At 44.6% G+C, this 12,056-nt stretch overlaps 1 pseudogene; it reads left to right on the plus strand.

Moving 5' to 3' along the window:
* Positions 1–9,876: 9,876 nt before the first annotated feature.
* On the plus strand, positions 9,877–9,986 carry LOC149465203 (U2 spliceosomal RNA; annotated as a pseudogene).
* The last annotated feature ends 2,070 nt before the right edge of the window (positions 9,987–12,056 follow it).

The raw sequence follows: 12,056 nt of genomic DNA on the forward strand, positions 1-12,056 counted from the left end.
GGCACTGGGCGGGAAGGGGTTAACGTGGGGCTATCAAAGGGTTAACTGTGTGCTGTTTTACATTATGTTCTGTGTCTTTGTGCAGCCATGCAAAGCAGTGTGGAGGAGCTGACAGGAAGGAAAACGGTTTTGTTTACTAACAGCTTGCCCATCCCCCCCACCCGGAGATCCTCGGCAATCACCGGGCGCCAGCGAGTAATCACCAGCCGTGACCTGGGGATTGGCAGCCGCACGTGCCCTACCTGGAAATGCAAAATCACATAATACGTGATTTTGCGCACAGCTGCCGCCCTGTAGCAGTATTTCTGCTATGGGGTGGAGCTGAAGCAGTTAAAGCAGTTGAAGCAGCAAAAGTGGAAGCTCTGCTTGTTTGCCTCCTCCCCCCTACACTGATATATTTGGCAACTTTTAGGGGTGGAGGGGGAGCGGGTACCTTTATGTGACAGATACTCTCTCCCATTTCTGGCTCCGTTCGCTGTGGCAAAGTGAGATGGAAGTTCGGCCCCCGCCTTCCTCCCACAGTCTCATGAGAACCTTCACAGGTCCCAGAAGACTGCCGGACCAATCAGAATGCGCAATGAGACTGTGAAACTGCAGCCCACAGTTGTGATGCAGGAGAGAAGAGGCAGAGAAGGGACGGCGCGGGTGAGCACATTGCTGGACCCTGGGACAGGTAAGTGTGTGTTTATTAAAAGTCAGCAGCTACCAAGCTGGACCAATGTAAGTATGCTATTAGGGATGGTTCACATGGGTGGAAACCTTTTGTTGTCCCTCTGAAAAGCAGTCTGAGGTGGATCACTTTTCAGAGAGTGATATTGGAGTGGCTGCCAGGCATTCAGGAGGCAATAATGTCCTCTCCTAAAGGCCTGACTTTTTTTTTTTTTTTTATTCATTGTACGAAAAAAAGCATCCAAGAGGCACAGGGACACTGATGTGAGTTCATACAAAATAGTGGACAAAAGCATTTGGAGAGCTAACAAGCTCAGGTTAGGCTACTCACAACAGAAAGGGCTGCCCTCCTGTGGGTACCCAGCAGGTTACATGAAAAAAAAAACATGCACCAACGGAAGAAGCACCATAACTATTCTTTATTCCATACTGTATCTACAATAAAAGAAAAAAATGTCTAGATACTGTACAGCTTTTTCAGGTTTTTTTCTCTACTTCTCAGATATTTATAATTGCTTTTGGCGTACTCCAAAGCTCGGCTCACTTTTTACTCAAATGAGGAATCGATCACTTTTTTTGGGGGGATTTGTGAAAGAAGTGAGACTTCTGTTTTGAAAAGGCTGTACTGTGTTCTGCGCTAGTTCAGTTAAGGGCTTTTTGGTTCCTTTTTTGCCTACCTCACCATAACACTTCTGACAATATAGTCTGTCTGTCTGACCTTTAACTGCTTCCACACCGCCCTATAGCAGACCTACTGGTGGCAGGGCTGTGCAAAATCATGTGTATATATACATGATGTATTTCTGGGTAGGGGGCATACGTGCCATACCCTCGCTGCCATTGGCAGCTTCAGCTGTCGATCACCGGGTCCCAGCCAGTGATTCCCCGGCGGCACCAGGCGATTGCCAAGTATTACTACAATACAGATCCCCCTCCCCTGTAAGCTCCAGCTTACTGCTTTGTATTGCTCTGCATAGCATATGACGTCCCATTCTAGCCGTGCATGCGTGGCTCCCGGAGCATGCTGCGCGGCAATCGGCGGTGCGCTGTGTCCCTTGGACACAGCGGATCACCAATCCACGGAAAGACCCGAAGATGTCGGCTCGGTAATGTGATCAGCTGTGTCCAATCACAGCTGATCACATGTAAACAGAAAAATGCCGGTTATCAGCATTTCTCTCCCCCACGAGCTGTCACGCTGACAGCTCGTGAGGAGAGGAGAGCCGGTAATCGGTATTCCTCGGATGGGACATGTATACAGATCATCGGAGCGCACTGATGATCAGTGTGCCCTGATGATCTGTGTAGCCCCAGCAGCGCCACCTGTCAGTGTCCATCAGTGCTGCCTGCCAGTGCCCATCAGTGCCACATCAATGCCACATATCAGTGCCCATCTTAGCTGCCTTTCAGTGTCACCCATCATTGCCACTTATCAGCGTGCATCAGTGCTGCCTATCAGTGCCACCTAACAGTGCCAGTCAGTGCAGCCTATCAGTGATGCCCATCAGTGCCCAACAGTGCCACCTATCAGTGTCCATTAGTGCAGCCTATGAGTGCCCATCACTGCAGCCTCATTAGCGCACATCAGTGAAGGAGAAAAATCACTTATTTACAAAATTTTATAACAAAAACTTAGAACTTTTTTTTTCAAAATTTTCAGTGGTTTTTGGTTTGTTTAAGAAAAAATTAAAAAACCCAGAGGTGATTAAATACCACCAAAATAAAGCTCTATCTGTCAAAAACAAAATTGATAAAAATTTCATATTGGTACAGTGTTGCATGACCGCGCAGTTGTCATTCAAAGTGCAACAGCGCTGAAAGCTGGAAATTGGCCTGGGCAGGAAGGGGGTATAAGTGCCCTGTAGGCGAGGGGTTAAGAACCGATAGTTGCTGGCATTCTTTTGTTTACATTTCAGCTGTCAGCAGTGCTGAAAGAACCAAACCTGCAGGTATCTGTGTTTTAGTATCAGAGCATTTGCATGTGTACTGATACTCGTACAAATGCTTAGTACCGGTATCGGTGCAACCCTAGTGTGTACTTATCTCAATTAAGAGCACTAAGTGTCATTTCCATCTGCTGCTTTGTTCCTCTGCTATCAGCATGAGTCACTTCTGGCAAGTTTTCCTGACACCTAGAGAAAAAAGGTGATGGGGAGGGAGTTTCGCTAGACTGACAGCCTCAGCTCTGTTCCTGTGGAGGAAAAAGACACTCACCCCTCCACACATCACAATCAGGTCTCAGAGCTCTCTTGACTGAGCTCTGCAGAGTATAATTTCACCTCTCCACCCCCTTTTCCGGCACTGGGGAGAGAAGAAGGTGAAACCAGCCGTTGTGAGGACACTGCTGGACCGAGGGACAGGTAAGTGTCTGTAATTTTAAAAGTCAGCAACTAAAGTTTTTGAAGCTGCTGAATTATATTATTTTTTTTTATTCAACTGGAACTCCACTTTAAAACAAATGTTAACCCTTCAGAGGATTTACCCCCCTTTCCTAACCAAGCCATATTTTGCATTACGGCGCTGCGTTACTTTAACTGACAATTGTGTGGTCATGCAACGCTGCACCCAAGTGAAATTTACGTCCTTTTTTTTCCCCATCAAATAGAGCTTTCTTTCAGTGGTATTTGGTCGCCTCTGTGGTTTTTAATTTATGTGTTATTATTATTATTTATTTCAGGTACTTATATAGCGCTGTCAATTTACGGAGCGCTTTACATATATATTGTACAGTCAGATCAGTCCCTAACCCTCAAGGGGTGTACAATCTAAAGTCCCTAACTCACATTCATACATACACATACTAGGGCGATTTAGACAGGATCCAGTTAACCTTCCAGCATGTCTTTGGAGGGTGGGAGGAAACCGGAGTACCCGGAGGAAACCCATGCAGGCACCGTGAGAACATACAAACTCCAGGCAGGAGGTGCCGTGGCTGGGATTCGAACCAACGACCCTAGTACTGCCAGGCGGAAGTGCTAACCATTTAGCCACTGTGCTGCCCAATTTTGAGAAACTATATTTTTGACTTTTTGCTATTAACCACTTATCTACCAGGCACCTGTACCCCCTTCCGTACCAGGCCAATTTTCAGCTTTCAGTGCTGTTGCACTTTGACAATTGCGTGGTCATGCAACACTGTACCCATATGAAATTTTTATAAATTTTTTTTCCCTACAAATAGAGCTTTTTTTGGTGGTATTTACTCACTGCTGGGTGTTTTTATTTTTTGCGTTATAAACAAAAAATGAAAAAAAAAATACGTTTTTTTTTTTTTTTTTTTTTTGTTTCTGTTATAACATTTTGCAAACAGGTAATTTTTCTACTTCACTAATGTGCGTTGATGAGGCTGCACTGATAGGCGGCACTGATGGATGGCACTGCTGAGCTGCACTGATGGGCACAGGTGGGTGGCACTGGTGAGCATTGATGGGCACAGGTGGGTGGCATTGCCCTGATGATTGGTGCCGATCCCTCCTCTGACAACTGCCGGTTCTCGGCAGTACTTTCCTCATGCTGTGACAGCGTGAGGAAAGTGCCCTGATAACTGGCAATTACATTTCCCATTGATCAGTGTGTCATTGGACATGGCTGATCACGTGCTAAAAGGCCACTGTGATTGCACTTTTACCATATCACGTGATCAGCTGTGTCCGTAGGACACAGCGATCACGGAGATCACTGGGTGCGCGTCCCCGGGGGCGTGCAGGAGAGCGTGTTCTGGGAGGATGTCATATGACGTCGACCCAGAACTAGCCGGCCGCAGTGAAGCTGTCATTCGGCTATCTGCGATCGGCAAGTGGTTAAACATGTCCAGTAAAAAATTTGTATGTATTTTTTTTTAATCTTTTTATTGCTTTTCTCATAGACAAGAGAACATTACATAACAAAGCCTTTTGGACATTCCCCTGCTTGAAATCAACAGTCTAACAAACTATCACTAGAACAGTTAAGAACTTTAACAACCGAACAGTAACTGAAATCTCTGCTCGGTCCACTTGAATCAGAAAAAAACCCAAAAATTACAATGCAATCGTCTCCACCATGTTATCCAGACATAGGAAATTAAAGGAAGACAGCAAAAATTCTCCTGTCCCACTGCACCAGACCCACAAAAATACTCCATTTAACCACCACCCCAACTTGATCAAAGACACAGCAGTATAGCCAGTACAATTCTAATGAGCCTAGAAAGATGCTTTTGTAGTAGCAGACTCAGTCCATAAATGCCACATTTTGTGGAATTTACCAAGACAGCCTTGGGACTCATACGTGGCTTTATTAAGGGTGATGGAGGCGTTTACTAGGGACTTCCAAAAGTCAAGCGATGGTATCTCCGGCAACCACCACTTCAACACTATGGCCTTCCTTGCATAAAAGAGAAGGCCAAGGAGAGTTCTGACTGCTCGGTCAAAAGCCAAGTGACCTTCCAAGCTGAGCAAGCAGACCTCAACGGTATGGGTATCATAGTCAACTCCGATACAAACCTGGTAACTGCTTCCCAAAAACCTTGAACTGCAGAACATATGCATGAAGTCAGTGTCTGGTTGGGTACATTTCCAGCAGTGGGGGTGAGCCCCTGGATAAATTCTATTTAAGCGCTGGAGCGTATAATATGTCCTGTGTAATATCTTGAACTGTATAAGCCTATCCTTAACCGCCACTAATTGCTGAAATGGATACTCCCAAACATCCTCCCAGTCCTCCACATCCATCTGTGGAAAGTTAGCCCGCCACTTAGAGCGTAGACCCTCCAACCCCACATGAACAGAATGTAGCGGGGCCTTATATATCTGAGAGAGGTTTACCCAGGGGGGTCCTCTCCCAATAGGGATTCTATTTCATACTGAGAAGAAAAGGCATGCCGAAGCTGTAGGTAGCGGAAAAGGTGAGAGTTAGGCAGACCAAACCTCAGTTTCCAAGCATCGAAGGATCTAAGAGTGCCCCCTTCACAGATGTGTTTTAAAGTTTTGATACCATGGGAGGCCCACACCCTGGGATCAGAAATGGACTGGAATTCCGGGAGTCGTGGATTAAGCCATAAAGGAGTATCATGTGACCAAGTGCCAGTGATATGAGATCGCTTGTCTAGAACTCCCTGCCATGCTCTAATCACAATCCTTCATAGGCTGAGTGAAAAAGGAGCCCTAGTGCCTCTATACAGTAGGTTCCTCAGTGCCTCATAAGACCCTGAATGAGCTGCTACACTACTGGGGAGTTAGAATCATCCTAAACCAACCAGTTATCGGCATGAGTAAGCAGGGCTGCTATGAAAGAAGCCTGGAAGTCCGGACATGCCCCCCCCCCCCCGATTATATATATTCTGCTATGTGTCTTTGCTAAAAAAAAAAATTCCAAATTGTGTGTGTGTGTGTGTGTGTGTGTGTGTGTGTGTGTGTGTGTGTGTGTACTAGATTTTTTTTTTTTTTAACTAGTAATGGTGACTATCAGTGACTTATAGCGGGACTACGGTGAACATTCTGACACTGGGGGGGAACTGACTTGGTGTCACTGACGTCCACAGTGACACCAATACAGTGATCAGTGCTAAAGAAAAAAACAAAAACTAACACTGTACTAATGGCATTGGGCAGGAAGAGGGTTAACATGAGGGGCGATCAAAGGGTTAACTGTGTGCAGGGGGTGTTTTACTAGTGGGCGGTGTCTGTGTGCTTCACTGTAATCTCACTGCTCTGGATGGCTGTGCTGTGCACAGCCATCCAGAGCAGTGTGCCTTGAGCTGACAGGGAGGAGAACTGTTAGTAAACAAAACAGTCCTCCTCTTTATCGGAGATGCACGGTAATCACCGGGCGGGAATCGGTGATTGACGGCCGCAAATGGCGTCCCCACCTGAAAATGTAAAATCACGTGTATCTATACGTGATTTTGCGCACCCCTGCCACCCTATAGCAGTATATCTGCTATAGGGTGGCGGGAAAGCGGTTAAAGGACTAATTTAACTAGTACTTAAAGTGATTGTAAATCTCAGACATAAAATATCAACAAAGCATATCCCTCTACATTACACTGTATAGTGTGCACTTGTCTCAGTAGAGGGCACAAAGTGTCCTTTCAGTCTGCTGGTTCGTTTCTCTGCTGTCAGCATGAATCACTTCTGACAAGTTTTCCTGACACTAAGAAAAATGGTGACAGGGGAGGGACCTCCAGCAGATTGACAGCCTCATCTCTGTTCCTGTGTGCTCTGTGGAGGGGGGTACTGAGTTCTGCAGTGTGTAATTTAAACTCTCCACCCCTTTTATTTTGAACTCAGACAAGCTGTATCAATTCGCACTTTGAACAGATGCAGAGAAGAGAAGACTATGGGTAACCAGGTACAATTTATGTAGGAGGAGAAACAGCCACTCACCTGTCCTAGGATTCAGCGGTGTCATCACCCCAGCCGGGTTCACCGGCCGTCCTGTGTCCCAGGTGCCGGCATCTTAAGTGTGGGCATTTGGCTGTGACCGCTTATGGATTCACAGCCAGGTACCCACTGCGCATGGTGAATGGCCCCGCAGTCCTCTGGGACCTGCCACGTGTCCTAGAAGACTGTGGAGGAGGGGGAGAAGAACTTCCGCTTCCAATCACCTAGGTGATTGCAGCGTAAGTGGGAGCAGGTACCTGTCAAAATCGGGTATCCGGTTCCCAAGCCTTAACAGGAAGCAGGGGACGAGGCCTTAAAGTGGAACTTCCCCTTTTGGGTGGAGCTCCGCTTTAACTCCACTGGATACGTGTTATGCAACCATTTGAATTTTAGATTGTGTGAAAAAGTCATACTAGGATGAGCTCATAGCATTCTAACCCATCGCAATTTATTTTGTTTAGACTCCGCTGAATGTTACACAGGAGAGTTCTCTGCAGAATCATTGGCTTTATCTCTGATGAAATATGTGTTCCATTAAAGGACTTTTCTAATATTATCCTTCCCAGTAGAATTTTTTGAGTATTTTTTTCTGTTCTGTGACCCATAGGTCCTAAAAAGGCCTACTTTGATAATACAGTTGAGATTGTTTTAAAGATTCAAATACAGTAAGATCCAAGAATCCGTGTGACATCACTGGAATGGGTACACACTCATGAATCATTCCAAGTGGTATTTCACATTGTAGCAATTACAGGGCAAGTGAAAGGCTCTCTGTGTATATCCTCAGACACCAAGTATTTACTTGTTGCCAGGTAGCAGCATAGCAACCAACCCAATAGATAAAAATATGAAGTCGTGTGGGTGGGGGTTAATAAAAGCATATCCGTGTGTGGACAATATCCGGAATACCAATGTCATTGGTTGATGTGAAGTTACACTGATGAATTGGAGACATAGTAAAATTTGCTGCTGCTCAATGTAGCATACTAAGTGACATTATTTAGAGAACAACCTACTGGTTGTAGGTTGTTCTGTAAATAATGTCAATTAGTATGCTACATTGAGCAGCAGTAAATTTTCCCATGTATCCAATTTATCAGTGTATTAGGTGGAGTGAGAACTTCACCATCACGCCTAACACTTTTTTTTTTTTTTTTAACCCCTGTTAAATTAAAGGAGCATTGTGGGAAATAAAATAAACACAAAATACTCACCTATATGGCTGCAGTATTGCTTCAATGCTGCAGTTGCTCCCTGCTGGTCCTAAGGATGAGAACTGAGCGATCACATGATCGCTGATTGCTCAGTTCTCAATCCGCTCTGAGCAGAAAGCGGTGATTGTCAGTCACCGCTCTCTGCGCTTCCCCTCCAGCACTCACTGCACAAGCTATTGGGATCTGAGCACAGGTATATCTTGTGTCTGTTGTATATTGGGTCAGATACCAGACCTAAACCTAGTAGCTCTCCTCCAGTTTGTGTCTGTTTGCCCCATATTGGCATTGTGTCCACAGTAGCATTTATGTAGAGTAGGGCTGGCCAGGGGGGATTACGTTGATGCAGTTGGCCAGCTTAAACATCTATTGCAATATGTGCGAACCATAAATCCCTGCTTAGCAAAGTTTGCTAAAAAGAGTATATAGCAGTGTACAGAGGGTTTATCCAGAATTTCTAGTGTTAACATGTGGTCACACCCCTCTAGCTCCTGAGCTATACATGTACAAGCTAGTGGGATCTGAACACAGGTATATTTTGTTTCTGTCTTTTACTCTCCTGCCGCCTCCCCTGTCATCTACCTTAGGACCGCTGGCAGGACACCACCTGGTACCGCCTGCTCAGGGCCGGCTAAGCTGAAGACCCAGCCCCTGCAAGGTCTCCACCTGAACCAAGCTGGAGAACCACAGCATTATTAATGGAGGGGGGAGCTGACAACATGTAAAACCTCATGTGCTGCCAGTGTCTGGAGGAGGAATGACCCTACAGCTACAAGGTTAAGGCACTGGGAGCCATGTGGAAACTGCACAAGGTGAAGACAAGGGGGATGGAAATGCTGCACAAGGTGGTGGGGTGCACAAGGTGGGGGTGGGCAGAGGGAAGCTGAACCGAGTGAGGGGGGGGGGGGGGGGGAGACAAGTTCAGGGTGGTGTCAGGGGCTGCACATAAGAGGGAAGGATGGTAAAGCTGCAGAAGGTGCGAGGGGGGGGGAGGGGGGAATTGCACAAGGTGGGGTTGGGGTAAAGGCGGACAAGGAGAACATGGGAAGGCTGCACAAGGTGGGGGGAGCAGAAGGTACCCAAGGGGGGGAGGGGAAAGTGTACAAGTTAGAGGTGGGAGGACGACAAGCAGCTTTCCCTCAAGCTTTGTTCTTTCCTGTTCTGCGGTGGCCCTATAGTGCTGGGTTGGTTGCACCAGGGCGCCCCGCCAGTCCAGCCAGTGTCAGCTAAGTGAGACCCAACAATAACAGCTGTATGATCACTCGGCCCCCCTGTGTGCTACCTTTGCGCTCAATCTTAGTACATTTAAAACTGTGATAGCAGTGAGGGATAGTCAGAGACCAGAGACAATTGCTCACTGATTACGATTGTAAATGTACTAAGTTCTTAGAGATCCTAATCTGGCTAATAGGCAAAAGCTGAAAGGCATAACTGGGTGTAAACCTGTGTTGTGCATCTGAAAATATACACATGGGGCTACATAAGTGAAGGGGTTTTGTCAATGAAAATAAAGCTTTGTTAGTTAATAAAAACTGGCTCCTAACTTTTAGCTGGCTCCCAGATTCAAAGCAAATTTGTCAAGCCCCGGTCAAAAAATGTATAAAATCTGTTAAAAGCATCCAGGAATGTGAAATATCGTTTCTCGGCCTTTTGGCTAAGATCAAGTGTAGTATCTGTTATATCAGTTGTCGAAGATAGAGTTCTATCTCCCTTCGCCAATTGGGTAGCCAGTTGGTAATCCCTTTTTCCTCCTGGGTTGTTTCTAGCATGGTGCACCAGGCTTGTCCCCAGTTGAAGGAAAGGCTCTCCCTAAGAATTCTTATACTGTACCGCGCTCCAATGTTATCAACCTTTTGTGATTGACCTTTTTTGATTGTGTGAATTTCTTAATATACCACCTATAATCCAATCATTACTTACTTCTATGGTGCTTAAATATACAATTAACATAAATTAATTTATAAATGTGAATTAAAAAATTATATGTGATTATAACAAATATTAAAAAAATTAATGAAAAAATTGGAATGTCAATTCTATGTGAATAAAATTAATTAAAAAAAAAAAAAAAAAAATTAATAAAAAATGGGAATGTCAATTATTTTCTTCGAATTTGAGATGGTGTTGTTATTAAATTTAGTTTATGTGATAAGTCTGTGTTGGCAGCTTGAACCTCTCCCTCCTGTCTCCTCTCCTCTCTCCTCAGCTCAGCCTTCTCAATTGTGCTTTCTTCACTGGCTGCTTTGTTTATTCCTCCATATACGGAACATGCAGAGAAGGGAAAAGAAACATAGTGTCTTATCCGGGATATAAGTGATTTATTGCTCTTTGATCTCCCACTCACATTGTGTAAATGTAAATAACGCTTTGCATACAATGTATCCAGATCATGCTTCAGACAGCCTGGCTGATGTGTTTGTTTTCAGTAAATATACTCGCCATTCCTCTGTGGATGTGTGATAACGTCACCGCCCCTCCCCTACGCGTTACGCTACAGGGACTCGTAGCTTCCTCTGGGGGATGTGGATCGAAATCCACATCCCCCAGAGGAAGCTACGAGTCCCTGTAGCGTAACGCGTAGGGGAGGGGCGGTGACGTTATCACGCATCCACAGAGGAAAGGCGAGTATATTTACTGAAAACAAACACATCAGCCAGGCTGTCTGAAGCATGATCTGGATACATTGTATGCAAAGCGTTATTTACATTTACACAATGTGAGTGGGAGATCAAAGAGCAATAAATCACTTATATCCCGGATAAGACACTATGTTTCTTTTCCCTTCTCTGCATGTTCCGTATATGGAGGAATAAACAAAGCAGCCAGTGAAGAAAGCACAATTGAGAAGGCTGAGCTGAGGAGAGAGGAGAGGAGACAGGAGGGAGAGGTTCAAGCTGCCAACACAGACTTATCACATAAACTAAATTTAATAACAACACCATCTCAAATTCGAAGAAAATAATTGACATTCCCATTTTTTATTAATGTTTTATTAATTTTTTTTTTTTTTATTAATTTTATTCACATAGAATTGACATTCCAATTTTTTCATTAATTTTTTTAATATTTGTTATAATCACATATAATTTTTTAATTCACATTTATAAATTAATTTATGTTAATTGTATATTTAAGCACCATAGAAGTAAGTAATGATTGGATTATAGGTGGTATATTAAGAAATTCACACAATCAAAAAGGGTCAATCACAAAAGGTTGATAACATTGGAGCGCGGTACAGTATAAGAATTCATAGTTTATATTTATACACCTAGAGAGGGTGTAATTAGTGCCTAGCGATCTAATATTTAATAAATATTCACTTAAGCACACAATTAACACTAATAATAGAGTAAGTTAACTCCTGGTGGCTCACAAAAAACTATTTTATTAAAAAGGCTCTCCCTAAGCTATCTAGGTTCTAATGCCTTTGTGGTAGGGATGGTGCTACACTGGTCTGGCCAGGCTGAGAGAAGCCCATGGTGTACGTGCTCTTGGAGTGGCAGTCCTGGGGTGCTGTAAATTCTCACGGTGGGGAAGCTCACTATGAGTTTTTTGGCACCAATGTCACTGCATCATTGCACACTTTTCTCACCTGTCTTCAGGGCCAGGCCTTTTGTTTAGGACTGGACAGATTTTTTTTTATTCTGGCTGAAAGACCCGCCATTGTCTAGCACATTGGCACTTTGAAGCACTTATCTGCTTCCCCCTTCCCTTTTTTTTCTTTTGTACTTTTTGCACTGCACATATACACTATACTCACACCTGATTAGTAGGGTGTAGGTCTTTGGTCTTGCCCTGAACATCTTGAGGG

This window comes from Staurois parvus, unplaced genomic scaffold, assembly GCF_062004578.1.
Source record: "Staurois parvus isolate SC_StPar_1 unplaced genomic scaffold, SC_StPar_1.0 ptg000140l, whole genome shotgun sequence".
NCBI lineage: Eukaryota > Metazoa > Chordata > Amphibia > Anura > Ranidae > Staurois > Staurois parvus.